General features: G+C 39.4%; 1 protein-coding gene across 3 annotated transcripts in view; it reads left to right on the top strand.

The window, feature by feature from the left end:
- The window catches only part of FRY (FRY microtubule binding protein), a 495577-nt gene that overhangs the window by 179670 nt on the left and 298919 nt on the right, over nt 1-16988 (top strand). The gene's annotated exons all lie outside the window — the stretch shown is intronic.

Raw genomic sequence — 16988 nt, 5'->3', positions numbered from 1 at the left:
CACATTCCTTCCCCAATCATGAAGTTTGCCCTCCTGCAGGTAGGGACCAGAGCCTTGAACCTGAGCCTTTGCACATGGTAATGTGGGCACCTCACCATTACCACCTGCCCCCTAGTCCCCACTGTGTGTCTTTATATGAAATGGTTGTTCAAGTATTAGGCCATGCTCTTTACTCTCTTAATTCACTTCACTTTCAAAATAGAAACTTTTAGTGTCAGTCAGTTGCATATGTCTGCAATATGTACCACATATGTACCACAAACTGGGTGCCATAACCAGTAGAATTTGTCTTATCATTTTGGAGGCTAGAAGTCCAAGATCAGCCTTGTTAGCAAGGTTGATTTTTTTTTTTTCTTAGAATTACTTATTGATGTGAAACAAACAAAATCAATAGACTTTCCAATAAAAAGAAGCTAAATTTCACATGTGGTGAGTTTACTGCCAAGTGTTAGTATACTAAAATCAACGTAATTATGTTTAGTACATGTATTTGTGAATATGAATTATTTTTATGTGTCTCTCAGCTCTGTTTAATTTTTTGTAACACTGTTGGTACCTTTACAGTGCTTCAGAATCTATATTCCTATGTTCTCTATTTTTTTTCACAGCTTCAAATCGAAATTTAATTTTTCCCTATGCAATGTTTATTTATTTTAATTTTTTAATTTTTATTTTTTTCTTTATTGGGAGATTAATGTTTTACAGTGAATAGTAAATACGATAACATTTCTCAGTTTTCTGCATAGCAATACAACCTCCAAATAATACAACCCCCACTAGGTCCTCTGTCATCCTTTTCTAGGACCTGTACTCTCCCCCCACATCCACTCCAGTTAATTTCTTATTTAAAAAGGTATAGTGTTGACCTCACCAATGTGTCCTGAGCCCCACCTCTCCACAGCCCTTCCCCACTAGAGAAAGAGAGGCAGGCTAGGAGTATGTATGGATCAACCCTCCAATGCCCATTGGCCCAAGCTCCCAGAAGGATAAAGAATAGGAAAGCTTTCAAGGGAGGGGATGGGATACAGAGTGTTGGTGGTAGTAATTGTGTGGAATTGTAGCCCTCTTATCCTATGGTCTTGTCAAAATTTCCATTTTATAAATAAATTTAAAGAATATATAGTGTTGGTTTATTGTCCTGTATAGCTACAACAAAAGGCAATTCAAACAACATAGAATTCTAATTTTTCTGAGCAACAAAAGAGAAAATAAATAAATATTTTAAAAGACTTTTAAAAAAGAATTCTAATTTTTCTGAAAATTGGTTGTTTTACCCAGATCCATCACTGTATAAGTGAGAAAATGCATTCCCTAAAAATTTTTTAAAATTTATTTTCCCCTTTTCTGCCCTTATTGTTTTGTTGTTGTTGTTATTGTTGTCGTTGTTGGATAGGACAGAGAGAAATGGAGAGAGGAGGGGAAGACAGAGAGAGGGAGAGAAAGATAGACACCTGCAGACCTGTTTCACCGCCTGTGAAGCGACTCCCCTGCAGGTGAGGAGCCAGGGCTCGAACCAAGATCCATATGCTGGTCCTTACACTTTGAACCACATGCACTTAACCTGCTGCACTACCATGCAACCCCCCCCCCCGAAAAAAATCCTATAAGAATTTGCCATTTCTTTTTTCCCCTCTCAAATCATTATTGTGGGGTTAATTATTTACAGTACAGTTGGCACATGGATGCAGTTTCTCATCTTCACCTGATAGGAGTGCAAAACACTCTCACCTGCAAATTAGGTGCTTTGCCATCATGCACCAGAGCCCCAGAACCACCTTGATCCATTCCTGGCTGGTTCCAGTTCCAGTGTCACAGGGGAAGCAATCTGGGCTCATCAGTTTTTATCAATGTATCTTTTCCAATAGGAAAAAATGATCTGTAGATAAATATTAAACTACATTGAATGAACTTTAAAAAAAGCAATAAGGAAGCATGAGCAAGGGAACTAATTTTGGTAGTTACCTGGGTCAGGTATTCTCTGTGCTCTCTGACATTAACCCTTATATAGTGTTGATCCGACTTATAAAAAGATCCAGGAATCTCAAAGAGATTCAGTGATGTCTTGGAAAACATTCTAGGGCTGGTGCTGGAAACCATCCTTCTTTCTAGCATAAGGTTCAAGGTGTCTAAAAAGTTCTGACTGTGAATATTCTGGACATTCACAAAAAAGATGCCTAAGTGAGAGGGCTGGGTGGTAGCTCAGCGGGTTAAGCGCACATGGCGCAAAGTACAAGGGCCAGCATAAGTATCCTGGTTCGAGCCCATGGCTCCCCACTTGTAGGGGAGTCGCTTCACAGACAGTGAAGCAGGTCTGCAAGTGTGTATCTTTCTCTCCCCCTCTCTGTTTTCTCTTCCTCTCTCATTTCTCTCTGTCCTATACAACAACAATGGCATAAATAACAACAATAACAATAATAATAATGATAAACAACAAGGGCAACAAAAGGGAAAAAAACAGCCTCCAGGAGCAGTGGATTTGTAGTGCAAGCACCGAGCCCCAGCAGTTACCCTGGAGGAAAAAAGAAAAGATGCCAAAGTGAAGAGCACAGCAAGTGCCTGATTTGCTTCAGTATTGTGCTATACCTTGGTTGGGAGGGAGTTACAAGCATCCTGAGACCTTGCATCCTGGCCAAAGGCATCTTCATCACTAGGTGGCACTGTAGCCGCACCATAAAGTGGACGTATCGCAAATGGAAAAGTAGATCCTGTGACCAGCTTCCTAAAGGCAGGTGTTCAAACTCTTTTTTTCTCCAAATATGTCTTTAAGGGAAATTCACATAACACAAAATTAACCCTGTTAAAGTGACAATTTGGTCACATTTAGTACAACCATGGTATTGTGCAGTCATCACCATCACCTAGTTCAAAATAATTTCTGTCAGTCACTCCAAAGTAAAGCCCCTTAACCTTTAAGCAGATTTCCCCGATTCCTTCACCTGTGTCCCTTGGCAATAGCCAATTAGCATGTTGTCAGTACAGATTTACCTATTCTAAATAGTTATTCTGAATGGCATTATATAGTGGATGATCTGTTGTGGTTCATTTCACTCTGCAGGGTTTATTTTTTTTAAGTAATTTCTTCTCCCTACTGAACAATATTCCATTGTATGAATATACCACAATGTGTTTATCCATTCCTCCACTGATGGGCATTTGGACTGTTTCCACCATTTTCTTATTGTGAATAGTGCTGCTATTATTTCTTTGTGTATGTTCTTACATAGAAATGTGGACCAATATATCTTGGAGCCTCACCATTTCAGAGCCCAGCCCCACAAGGAAAAGACAGAAGCAGGACGGGGGTATGTATTGACCTGTCAATGCCCACCTTCAGTGGAGAAGCAATTCAGAAGCCATAACTCCCACCTGCACTCCAAAAATAATTTGCATCCATATTCCCAGTGGGGGAGAAGTGATGGGGGAAGATGACCAGAGGACTCTGAATTCCAACTCCATCAGGAAACAGAGAAAGAGAGGAGGAAAAGGGGAGGGACATTTGGATGTAGTAATAGGAGAATATTCCTTTTCTTAAAAATACAGATTCAGGAGGCCAGGTGGTAGCATCCCTGGTTAAGGTTGCAGGTTCAAGTCCCTGGTCCCCGCCTGTAGGGGGAAAGCTTCACAAGTGGCAGAGCAGGGCTGCAGGTGTCTCTCTGTCTCCTTTCCTCTCTGTTTCCCCCTCCCCTTTCAGTTCCTCTCTGTCTCTATCCAATAATAAATAAATTTTAAAAATACAAATTCAGCCTCCTTCCAGATACATTTCTTTTGTATTGTATATATGAATGTATTGGAAAGAGATAGGAATTGAGGGGAAAGAGGGATCTAGAGAGGGCGAGAGAAAGAGAGACACCTGCATCACTGATTCACTGCTCATGAAGCTTTCCCCCCTGCATGTGGGGACCTGGGACTTGAACCCAGATCCGTGTGCATGGTAACATATATACTCAGCCAGATGCACCACTGCCCAACCTTCCTGATACATCTCTTGCCGTCACAAATATCCTGCCCCTATATCTTATCCAAATACCCAAAAGAAAATGCAAATTCATATTCCGTTTCCTTCCTCTTCAGCCTCCTGTCTTAATGACTGTAAAATTTAAATTATATGCACAATAGTGTTATACAAAGATAAGGACAGAGTCATTCGGAAACAGTGAACATTCATTAAAATAATGTTATGCCAGGAGATAGCTCCATGGGGAAGAACACAGTCCTTAGAGGCACAAGTTCCCAGGTTCTATCCCTAACACCACATATGCCAGATCTGACTGGTGCTGTGGTCTCTCTCTCTTTCATAAAGATAAAAAAAAAATTTAAGTAAAGAATGAAAGAAAGAGAGAAAGAAAGAAAGGAAGAAAGAGGGAGTCCGGCTGTAGCGCAGCGGGTTAAGTGCAGGTGGCGCAAAGCACAAGGACCGGCATAAGGATCCCGGTTCGAACCCCGGCTCCCCACCTGCAGGGGAGTCGCTTCACAGGCGGTGAAGCAGGTCTGCAGGTGTCTGTCTTTCTCTCCTCCTCTCTGTCTTCCCCTCCTCTCTCCATTTCTCTCTGTCCTATCCAACAACGACGACAACAACAATAATAACTACAACAATAAAACAACAAGGGCAACAAAAGGGAATAAATAAATAAAATAAAATATTAAAAAAAAAAAAAGAAAGGAAGAAAGAAAGAAAGCTCCCTGGGAAAGCCAAGAAGATAGAAAATAAATTTTGAGATGGGGAAAATAGGTAGCCTACAGTTGCCCCCATCCTGTATTTATCCAGAGAGGCTGAAGTGGCATTTGGATAAGACCCAAGCAAACCACCAGCACATTCCAGGAGTTTGAGAATGGCCACTTAAGTAGCAGAACACCCCTGCTGTATCTCTAGACCCAGAGCCAAAGTGCGCAGTAACTGGAAGATGACAGTGCGTTTCTTTAAGAGCGAGGCACTGAAGAGGCACCTTCTGCCCTGTGGTTGATTGTTACAGAGGGAGCCCAGAGCATCTTATCACCAGCACCCTGGGGACACAAAGCTCTTTGATCCTCACTCATCTTAGAGATATGAAACAGCTTTCTGTTGATGGTAGATCATGTGGCTTCTCCTGTGTCTAGTAAGTAGAATAAGTGGTCCAACACATGAGTGGACCACTGTGATCAGTATCTGGTGAAATTGGGTTTAATGGCCAACTTGGGTTAATGCACGGCTGATACGTGGGGGTCGAGATCATGACCTTCTACCTCTTTGTTGGACTGCTTGGAGTCATCTCATCAGCCCAACGGTCTGCAAAGACCATTAGCCTCACTCCTGGCTCCAAGCCTGAGCCTTGCGTTTGCAATTGCTCTGCTCACCAGCCTAGTAAGCTACTCTCTTCCATCATTCAGACAGTTCCTGACAGCCCCACCCTCCTACACAAAGCCGTGCCTGTCTGGTGGAAGTAGGGTGGTGATGTCTCCACCCTTTCTGAAAACATGCCTCGTAGGACTCTAGCCATCCTCCAAAATATACTTTCCCCTTCACAGTTATATTTTCTGCTACATCGGAGCTGTGCCTGTGGGTAGAGCATGTGATGTGTGTGCTTCTCTGTTTCACTGTTATGGGGCTCAGGCCACAGGCTTCTAAAAGACAGCAGTCAGAAGGTCACTCTGAAGATTTTGAATGTGTAATAAGTCATATTCAGGTATATGCTGCTTTTTAAAGCTTTAGTTCCAAGGAAGGGGTGCTATATGTTTTAAACTCCTTATTTTATTTTATTTTTTATCTTTTACTAGTGGTTTAATAATGATTAACAAGATTGTAAGATAATGGGAACAATTCCACACAGTTCCCAACATCAGAGTTCCATGTCCCATCCCCTCTGTTGGAAGCTTCCCTCCCTATTCTTTATCCCTCTCTGGGAATAAAATTAAAAAAATTCTTTCTGGGGTATAGAAGATGGAAGGTCTGGCTTCTGTAATTGCTTCTCCACTAAATGTAGGCTTTGGCAAGTTCATCCATACTCCCAGCCTGTTTCTGTCTTTCCCTAGTGGGGTAGAGCTCTAGAGAGGTGAGACTTGTCCCTAAGTCTTTTATTTCTTTTAGGCCATCTTCCTCCTCCTCCTCCTCCTCCTCCTCCTCCTCCTCCTCCTCCTCCTCCTCCTCCTCCTCCTCCTCCCACTCTCCCCTTCCTCTCACCCTCCTTTTCTGTGGTGTCATGCCATTGTGCATACTCAATACCACTGATTTTAGGCCAACTTTCTCATTCTTTTTATTTCAGAGAAAGGGAAAATAGAAACACCACAGCACTGCCCGATCATTGATAGAGCTTTCCCTGGGTCTGTGGCATTCCCATGTGGTGCTACAACTAGAATCTGAGACCATGGACTTGGTCAGGCTTATAGTCTGCCAAATGAGCAGTCTCCCAACCCACAAATATTCTTAATCTCTTTTATTTATTTATTTATTTATTTTTATTTCATTTATTTATTAATGAGAGGGATAGGAAAGAGAGAGAGAGAATGAGAGAACCATACATCACTCTGATACATGTACTACTGGGGATGGAACTCAGGACTTCATGCTTGAGAGTCCAATGCTTTATCTCTGCCCTACCTCCCGGACCACATCAAATATTCTTAATCTCAGTGAAATAGCTTGACCATTGGCTTTGGTTTATTCCTGATTTATGGGGTTTGTCCAGTTTTTTGGCTTTCTCAGATTTCCTCTAGATCCAGAGAAGCACTTTGATATTGCTTACTTAATTTCACAGTAGACAACTTGATCATTTTCATATTGACATGGCTCTTTCAAATTCCATATTGGTTTTTGGTTCTATGTCAGTTTCCCCTACCAGTCAGCCAATGTGATTTATTATTATTGTTATCATTATTATTATTTTATTGTTTCATTAGGGAGATAATGATTTACAAGAGAGTTGTCACTAGAGTACAATATCTTATCTCCTCATGACAGATGTCTGCACACTCCTCCCACTACCAACAAGTCCGCCTCCACCATAGTGTACTGGGTCCCTTATCGCAGCTGAATTGTCTCTCATCTCCCCCAGTGTGTGTTTTATATTGTCTACTTTTCATGCACCCTTTATCAAAATATAATTGAGAAAGTTAATCTGTTTCCTAGAACTTCAAATAATGTATGCCTAGGACTTGTATAAAGCCCTGTATTACCCACTGCTCTTCTGTTCAGATGCTATGGTTCTTCCCATTAGTATGAGAAATCAAAGTTTGTCTTCCTAGAACGAAGAGGTGGCTTAGTGATAAGAAGTGGTGAGGGAGATAGTACAGTGGTTAGCAACAAGTCTCTCATGCCTGCAGCTCTAAAGTCAGGTTCAATCCCCTACCCCACAATAAACCATTGCACAATAGTGGTCTGAAAAAAAAAAGTCATTTCATAGAGAAGTAATTAGTACAGCATTACAATATAATCAAAATCAAATAAGGAGAATAAAGAGTTTTCTGATGCTAATTCCTTCAACTCTTCTTAGTAGGTAACTAAACGTGATGTAAAAAAAAAAAAAAGGCAAAAATAGGGAGTCAGACAATAGCGCAGCGGGTTAAGTGCACATGCGTGGCACAAAGCGCAAGGACCAGTGTAAGGATCCCGGTTCGAGCCCCCGGCTCCCCACCTGCAGGGGAGTCGATTCTCAGGCGGTGAAGCAGGTCTGCAGGTGTCTGTCTTTCTCTCCCCCTCTCGGTCTTCCCCTCCTCTCTCCATTTCTCTCTGTCCTATGTAACAACTATGACATCAACAACAACTACAACAACAATGAAAAACAACAAGGGCAACAAAAAGGGAAAATAAATAAATATAAAAAAATAAAAATAAATAACTTAAAAAAAGGCAAAAATGGGGCCAGGTGGTGGAGCATCTGGTTGAATGCTCATGTTACAATGCACAAGGACCTGGGTTTGAGCCCCTGGTCCCCACCTGCCAGAGGAAAGCTTTGTGAGTGGTAAAGCAATGTTACAAGTGTCTCTCTGTCTCTTTTCCTCTCTCTCTCCCTGCTTCCCTCTCAATTTCTTTATTTTTTTATCTATCCAGTAAATAAATAAAGATAATTTTAAAACATTTTAAAGGCAGAAATTTATCATGTGTAGAATTTTAAGTAACAAGGGTATAAAAAGGTAATAAAGCTTTCTATTTTTTCCCAATGTCATTTATTTAAAATTTTCAGACTTCAGTAACCTTAAACATTATAGGATACCTTTCAAGGAAAGTGAATCTATTTCTGATTTAAACTTTAATGTTTATTTTTAGTACACAGAATTGGGAACATTTGGTGGGAATATTCACTCTAGTTCTAACGATATTTAATTTGTATCATTAAGAGAATTATTATATCTCTTATATACATATATATGAATGTATCCTTTTTCATCTTCATATAGAGAAGAAACAGTCTTTTTTATTTTTCCCTTAAGTGGCAACTAGTATATGGGGGAAATTGATGATCATTATAAATATACTTGGCTTTTATTCTAAGTGTTCTTGTCTGTATATTTTTGGTGAATAATATGCAAAGCTAAGACCATTTATTGCTTCTTTAGAAAGGATTGTACACTCTAATTTCATCTCAGGTGGTTCAATTTCTAACAAAGTCCCAAAGCCTAGATATACACCAGTTTCTGTGAGAGAGAGCATATCTTCACACATATCTATAAACTACTGCAAAATATATACCTGAAAGCAGAAGTACACTAGAGTTTGCAGTGAGTACCTCCCTAACACTTCCTCTCCACTATTCCAAGCTTTGGGTCCATGATTGCTCAACCATTTGTTTGGCTTCGTATGTTAACTCTCTTTTCAGTCACCAGGCTCCAGATGCCATCAGGATGCTGGCCAGGCTTCCCTGGATTGAAGACCCCACCAATGTGTCCTGGAGCTCAGCTTCCCCAGAGTCACACCCTACTAGGGAAAGAGAGAGGCAGACTGGGAGTATGGACCGACCAGTCAACGCCCATGTTCAGTGGGGAAGCAATTACAGAAGCCAGACCTTCAACCCACAATGACCCTGTGTCCATGCTCCCAGAGGGATGGAGAATGGGAAAGCTATCAGGGGAGGGGGTGGGATATGGAGATTGGATGGTGGGAATTGTGTGGAGTTGTACCCCTCCTACCCTATGGTTTTGTTAATTAATCCTTTCTTAAATAAAAAAAAAATAATAAAAAATAATAAAGCATTGTACATTTTAGATCATATAGTAATTGCCAGCTACTGTTACAGTTAGTTACTTTGGACATATCTTGTATGTCATTGTAAATAATTTCTCAAGTTAAAGATAATATTTGAAAGGAAGATGGTAATATTATCTGAAATGTTGTATACTTTCACAATAATGCTTAGTTTATCATTTTTATTGGTGATTGGTGGGTAATGGTTTACAGTACAGTCATTGTACAGTGTCTCATCTCCCCATGAGAGGAGTTTGCAGAAACATTCACCCCCAACTTAGGTCCTTTTCCACCATCATGCACCAGGGCCTCTAGGGTCCTTTGCTCTGCTGTAATACACCTACTCTCTTTACATTCAGGCCTCCAGGTACTACACATGCCTACCATTTATTCAGCAGAAATTGAAGTCAGATACTGAGTTGCTACTAAGCTCACCAGAACCTCTATTCAGTTTTGTCCTTGTCACCAAGTTAGAAGCACTAAAATATTAAAGAATTTTTTAATGTGTATATGTTTAGGCTGCTTTTGCTTTTACAAAACCCTCTGCCTGATAGTGAGCAGAGGTGACTGGAGGTGGGGGCTCCTCTGTGATGAGCAGTTTAGGCTATTCCGGACTGATGTTTAGGCTGATAGACTTTATTGCGCCATTTTAGTTTGCTATTGGCCAGGGATCTGTTATGTAACAGTAGCCATCTGCCTGTGTGCTCCCCTAACGTTCATACCAGATGTATGTGATAAGCACAGTTTCACAGATGAGGAAACTAAGACCACAAGATACTCAGCAGCCTGACCAACAACACATCTCACACATGGGGACTCAACTCTGCTGGACAATATTTCTACCCTTCTAGTGAGTCATCTGATATACTGCATTTGAAGTCATCATCAATTGTCTGGAGCAGTTTCAGAGGAGAGGCAGAATCTTCATTTTTGCCAGTTAATGAAAAAATATCAGGTGCAGAGGTCTAAATTAACTGAGTAGAGGTTCTGATTAATTTAATAGCACCACAATATTTACCTAACTTAAGGCTGGCAGAGATAGCATAATGCTTATGCAAACAGACTCTCATGCCTGAGACTTCAAGTCTTAGATTCAATCTCCTGTACCACCATTAGCCATAGCTGAACAGTGCTCTGGTTAAAAAAAAAAAATGCTTAACTTACCCTTCTCATTAATCTTCCACAGTAAGGTGTAGATATTTAGATATTATTAACCTAGAGCTTAAGCAGGAGATATTGGGACTCATCTTGTTTTGCACATATAAAGACCTGACCTTGGGGGCTGGGTGGTAGCACATTTGGTAGACCATGCATGATACATTTTATCTCTGTCTATATACAAAATAAATAAATTTATTTTTTAAAAAATAAAGATTTGACTTTAAATTCTGCTTTAATGGAGGCATATGTAGCATCTGAAATAATTATTTTAGAGGTGTGTGCAAAGAGAAAGCGTGAAAGGATCTCCTCCACTGAGCTTTATTGTGAAAGTATATGAAAGTTCTGATGACATTTCTACCCTGTGTTCACATATCAACTAAAACTTGGGAAACTTCACTGAGATACAAATACATCCAGCTATAATAATTGCTGATTATTAATAGATAACATAAAACACTCAACTTCTTTCTGAAGAAGTAGTTACATATTATTTACCAAAAAATATACATACTGGCAGCACGTAGAATAAGTGTACTTGTACACTTCATAAAAGGAAATGGATGGCATGTGTCCTATTTCATATTGTATTCATAGTTGTGCATATAAAGAGAAGTGCAAACATTTCCTCTGCTGACCTTTACTGTGAAAACAAGTAGCAGTATTGATAACATTGCTATCTTATTTTAAAATGCTGCCCTCATTAGTTTATTCGAATGTTATCTTTGTACCACTTTTAAGGAAGTGCCACCCCCTACTAGGTGCCCAGCAGAAGTGCCCCTCAATTCAGCTTTTCCACACAAGTCTTGTGGGACCCAGTCTAGGACAGTGCCTCAACATCAAGCTCTCAATGATCTTGGTACCCCATTCTAGACTTTTAAAAAATTGCTTTTTTATTATTTTTTAATATAATTTTTTTATTTATAAAAAGGAAACAATGATAAAACAATAGGATAAGAGGGGTACAACTCCACACAGTTCCCACCACCAGAACTCTTTATCCTGTCCCCTCCCTTGATAGCTTTCCTATTTTTTAACCTTCTGGGAGTATGAACCCAAGGTCATTGTGGGATGAAGAAGGTGGAAGATCTGGCTTCTGTAATTGCTTCCACACTGAACATGGGCATTGACAGGCCAATCCATACTCCCAGCCTGTCTCTCTCTTTCCCTAGTGGGGCGGGGGTCTGGGGAAGCAGGGCTCCAGGACACATTGGTGGGGTCGTCTGCCCATGGAAGTCTAGTTGGCATCACAGTAGCATCTGGAACCTGGTGGCTGAAAGAAGAGTTAATATATAAAGCCAAACAAATTGTTGACTAATCATGAACCTAAAGGCTGGATTAGTGCAGATGAAGAGTTGAGGTTCTCCATTTTGTAGATAGTTAGTAGGCCTATTTTAGGTATGTTCCAAAGGGTCCATGACTATACTAGTGTTTTTTTCTGAATCTGACATCTGATATGCAGGTGGATGCAAGTTATTGTCTGGAGAGATGATGTCATGGCTGGAAAAAGGACCAGAAAGCTGGATCAGGGAAGAGAGTAGCTCCCAAATATGGGAAAAGTGTATAAATATTGTTGACTGTAAACCCCATCGATTTGATCTGATCTGGAGCCCATATTCAGCTTAGGAACCTTATGTGACCTCTGCATCCCTGTAGATCTGAGCTCACATTCTGTGGTCACGAGCAGGACCTTGCCCTCAACAAGGATCAACCACGGTAGAGAATGTTCCATCCTCCGAAGGGAGGCTGGACAACATACTCTATCTTCCACCTGAGGAAGATGGGTTCTGAAATTGGGACAGCTTGGAATGTTCCTACTCATGACCACAGAATGTGAGCTCAGATCTACAGGGATGCTTTTTTATTTATTGGATAGAGATGGAGAAAAGTCAAGGAGGAAGGGGAAGGAGAGAGAAAGAGAGCCACCTACAGCACTTCTTCACTGCTTATAAATCTTCTCCCTGCAGGTGGGGGCCAGAGGCTTGAACCTGGGTCCTTGCACATTGTAACATGTGCAGTGTACTGGATGTGCCACCACCTGGTCATCCCATTCTATGCTTGTAAAATGTTGGTGGACAGTGGGCTTATGCAGGGGCCCTTCCCTGTGTAGAGTAGCCAGTGGGCTGCCCCCACTCCCAGCTGCCACTGCTCAGTGTCTTCTGTTATTTTCTTGTGCTTCAGTCTTCAAGAATTCCCCTTTACTCTAGACTGACATCCAGTCCCTTTGTCACAGTGAGTGTGCAGTTTCATATACAGTCCCTTTGCAGGGGAGGTAAATAAAGAAGAAAAATGGGTTCTGCTGGCTTTTTTTTTTAATGTAAGGAATTTTAAGAGACCCAATTTCCCTCCAATCTGTATCTGAGCAACAACAAGCTGTGCTTTAATGAAGTTCTAGTGCAGCCACATATTTTAAATGTAATGAATTTGAAAAAAATATTTGAACTAGGATGGGATGGAGTAAATGTTTTCAGACATTGAAGAATCTGTTTTTGTGAATATATGTGTATATGTGAATTGAAATTTATGTGTATATGTGAGTTGAAATTTTTAAGGGAATGATTGTTGTAGTTTAATTTTATAAAATGAATATTGGTAAAATTACTTTATTTCTCTTTCTTTTTTTTCTGAAAATTTTAGTAGAATTTTTACTGATATTTCTTAGTGGGTTCTATATGGCTCAATCCAAATAATGTACCTAAAGCTGATCAAAAGACAAATTTGTGACTTGTCTCAACACTTTATTATTTAGGTTATCTTTCAAAGATTTCTGATTCACTGTTTTAAAGAAAAACAAACCCCTTTCTCTGTAATTTGCACCCTGAGCTCAGTTGTTGTTATTTTCGAATTCAATGCTATTTGAAATTGTTCCTATTAGCAACATTACATAATAGGAATATAATGTATGTAAAGACATTTTGGAATCTGAAACTGCTGATATAAAACTGACAAAAAAGCAATGTCCTTTTTTTTTTTTTTTACATCAAGTAATTTTTCCTTTGTGTCCTCTGGATGCTAGTAAAACATTTCTCTTGTACCTAATACATTCTGTGCATGAATCTTCATGTCATTCTATGACAATAATTACACATGTATACCGATGTGCAGCCATCTAAAAGGAAAGGGGGTGGATTCCAATCCTAACCCTATCAATTTGATCAAATGCTTTGAAATCCTTAGGTAGTGGCTTGTGATGTTGGCAGACATCCAGATTGTTTGCCTAGCTTTGTTTTCACATTTTTTTTAAACACATACATTTTAGTCTCAGAATTTGTCAAAGGAAAAGGAAAGAATAAATATGAATTGAATCACAAATATACTGTATCTGTAGCACATTTTTTTCCCACTGGCAACAGAGAACACGAGGAGTGCATGTTTGACAAATCCATTCACTGGCTTTCTCAGCATTTTTTTTATATGAGGATTTCATGTTTGCTAGGAGTCTTGGGGACAACTGAGTGAAACATGGCTATTCTGGAAAGAGAGATAAGACAGGTATGAGTTATAACTGGAATCAAGACAGGACATGGGTAAATTATAAAATGTAATTGGTATAACCTTTATCACACTCATCCCTGTTCAAGTCCCTGGAATGTTGTTGCCCAGTTGGCCACTGTTTTACTCAATTTCTCTTGTTTTCTTGGTCCTTACACTACTGGTCTGTTAGGTATCTTAGCCAAAAATAGCATCACTTCTTGTGGAATGAGTTATAGGATGGATATGGACACACATTAGAGCCCTTTTGTAATTTGGAGAGTGGAGCTAAGAGTAGATTATAGCCATACTCCCACTCTCCCACTTCAGATCAGATGTCCTTGTTCAGATCACATCCTTCCTGTATAAGGAATCAAATTAATGTGAAAAATAATGGCAGTCTTGTCTTGGTTCCTTTGGGTTGGAATCAGGGCTCCAGGCAACAAACAGTTCCTCCCTGGGGCTTCAGCTCGGTTGGAAGGCAGGGAGTTGACCTGTTGACTGAAATACTCTTTTTATTCATAAGAAGAGTTTTAGCATCACCTTCTGAACTCTGTTAAAAAGTTTGTTTCCATGATTCCTTGTGATTAAAAATGAAAAGTTATAATAGTTACTCTAGTTTTATAATTTTTTAGATCTCTATTTGGCCAGCAATATGACTTTGACCTTATTCAATTTTTATCTGTAAAATGAAATTACTCATAGGTGTAAGAGGATTAAATATGGTAAAAGATGTATATTTTAGCACAGCAGTAATGTACTAATGTTTAATACATACAGGAGGTGTCACAATTGTTATCACTTGTCTCTGGTGACTTTTTCTACTCACTGACACCTTTCCTGCAACTTCCTGCTGTTTCTGTGTTAATGTTTTTTTTTTTCTTTTTAATTTTCTTTCTCAATCCCCAACCCAAATGCTTAAGTCCTTTCTTAAAAATCTACTATATATTCTCCTAAGATTTTAAAGAAAGGCCTTTTGCTTTTGTAGGTATGAAGTGTGAAATAACTTTAGTTCATCTTCAATAACAACTGAAATGACTAGCATTCCAGGGGTGAATTCAGATTTTATTGTTGAATTTTCAGTACCTCTGTCCAGGTGCACCTCTTCTGTGATGTTTTTCTTCTTCTTCTTCTTTTTATAACTCCCACCATCCCATCCCAGAGAGAAGATACAAAAGGATAAATGTTTTATCCCAGCTTGCAGCAGGTGTCATTCTGTTTGATTTGTAGGCCTTTCAACAAAACAAAAGGCCTTTTCTCTTCTTTTACAGCATATGCTCTCTTTAAAGGTGCTCAGTGAGGAAAAAAAAGCATAACCCAGACAAGATTTCTGGTTTTAAGGGACAGAAACTGGCCTCTCAGTTGCTGATTCACTCTTCACAGGGGAAACCAGATGCCATTAAAAGCATTCTTTTCTAAATAGAATTTAAATTTTTATGATAGTTTTCTCTTAAAATATATATGAGTGGCATTTCGGCAAATTAATATATTCTTAGTAAGGTTGAAAAACTCTTAAAAGCCAGTGACATTATCTTTTACATAGTCAAGAGAACTTCTCTATGCTTGAGTGACAATATATAATAGCATGCTTGCTTACTGAAGCTATTTTTAAATATTACCAATTTGTTATCCCCAAGTAGTTACCATAAGGTATTTCAAAACGATATACCTTTTTTTAAAAAAAATGTATGTACTTATTTTAATGAATGAGAGAGATAACAGAGAGGTAAGGAAGTGAGGGCCATGCACAGAGCACTGCTCAGCTCTGGTTTGTGGTGCTAAGGATTGAACCTGGGATTGCAGAGTTTCGGGCACAAAAGTCTCTTTTGCAAAATCATTATGCTATCTCCCTAGCCCTATGATATACTTTCTAAGAAACATAAGTAAGACAAAAATCATGTTTGACTTAAAAGTTTATTCTGGAGTTTCCAAGTGTTTAAAATAAACATCTTTGGGGCAAAAACTTAAGTATTTACTATAAGACAATCAGCTGAGAAGTTTTTGTTCATCATGTCACTTATTTTTTCCAACAAGGCAGTGAAGTTGGTACCACTATTATCTCCTTTCTACAGAGGAGGAAGCCAAGGACTATTGAGATTAATAGCCTGGTCTAAGTTTCAGAGCTCATTGGTGTCAGGCAGAAATCTGGGGTCTGTATTTAAACTCTTTGTGCTTATTAATTCCGAGGCACCAGGTGCCCCCATCCCTTCACTCGTTGCCATTTATTGAGTGGGAAGCTAGTGGCCGTAGTTTTTGTTTCAGAGGGAATGACTCTTTTGGGTTTTATCTGACTTGAAGTCCATACTTTTATTTTGAAGTCCTTACTTTTTTTAAAAAATATTTATTTTATTTATTCATTCCCTTTTGTTGCCCTGTTTTATTGTTGTAGTTATTGTTGTTGTCGTTGTTGGATAGGACAGAGAGAAATGGAGAGAGATGGGGAAGACACAGAGGAGGAGAGAAAGATAGACACCTGCAGACCTGCTTCACCGCCTGTGAAGCAACTCCCCTGCAGGTGGGGACCCGGGGTTCGAACCGGGATCCTTATGCCAGTCCTTGTGCTTTGCGCCACCTGCGCTTAACCCGCTGCGCTACAGCCCGACTCCCTGAAGTCCTTACTTTTAAAGTATAAGTGATACAAGAGAATTAGCTTATTATCAGTGTGTGTGTGTGTGTGTGTGTGTGTGTGTGTAAGTCAGTCTGACAAGATTCTGAAGACTTTCTGACATACTGGCCAGACTCTCAGATATACTGAGAAGTTTTTGAAAAAATGGACCAACAATCTACTTCATGACTTAATGATATATACAACCAGACTCTTAAGTTGGCTTCAGAAATTCACAAACAGCTGACACCATACAACTCTGAAGCATTTAGGGAGAAAGAAACCCACAAATCTAAGTGCCCTGAGTGGAATTGGAGTCTTAGTGGTTGATTCCCTTTTGTGTAAGTGCAGAGTTTGAAAAGCTTATTGTATTGATAGTGTCTTAGGGCATTTCAGGACATCTTCCTTAAATTTCTCTTTAGTGTTAAAATTTTAAATTAATATATATAGAATATACATATATGTATTCCCTTCCTTTCTATTTTCTCAAATGAACTATACTAGCTGTAGCTGTTTTATTTGTGTGATAAGTGGAGTGTCCAACATTTCTTATGCTAAATAAGTATTTCTGTGTTTTATTAATTCCTTTGGAAAACATTAATC

The sequence above is a fragment of the Erinaceus europaeus genome, chromosome 5, assembly GCF_950295315.1.
Source record: "Erinaceus europaeus chromosome 5, mEriEur2.1, whole genome shotgun sequence".
Taxonomy (NCBI): Eukaryota; Metazoa; Chordata; class Mammalia; order Eulipotyphla; family Erinaceidae; genus Erinaceus; species Erinaceus europaeus.
Note: the sequence above shows the minus strand (reverse complement) of the source record. Positions and strands in the feature narration are given on the sequence as shown.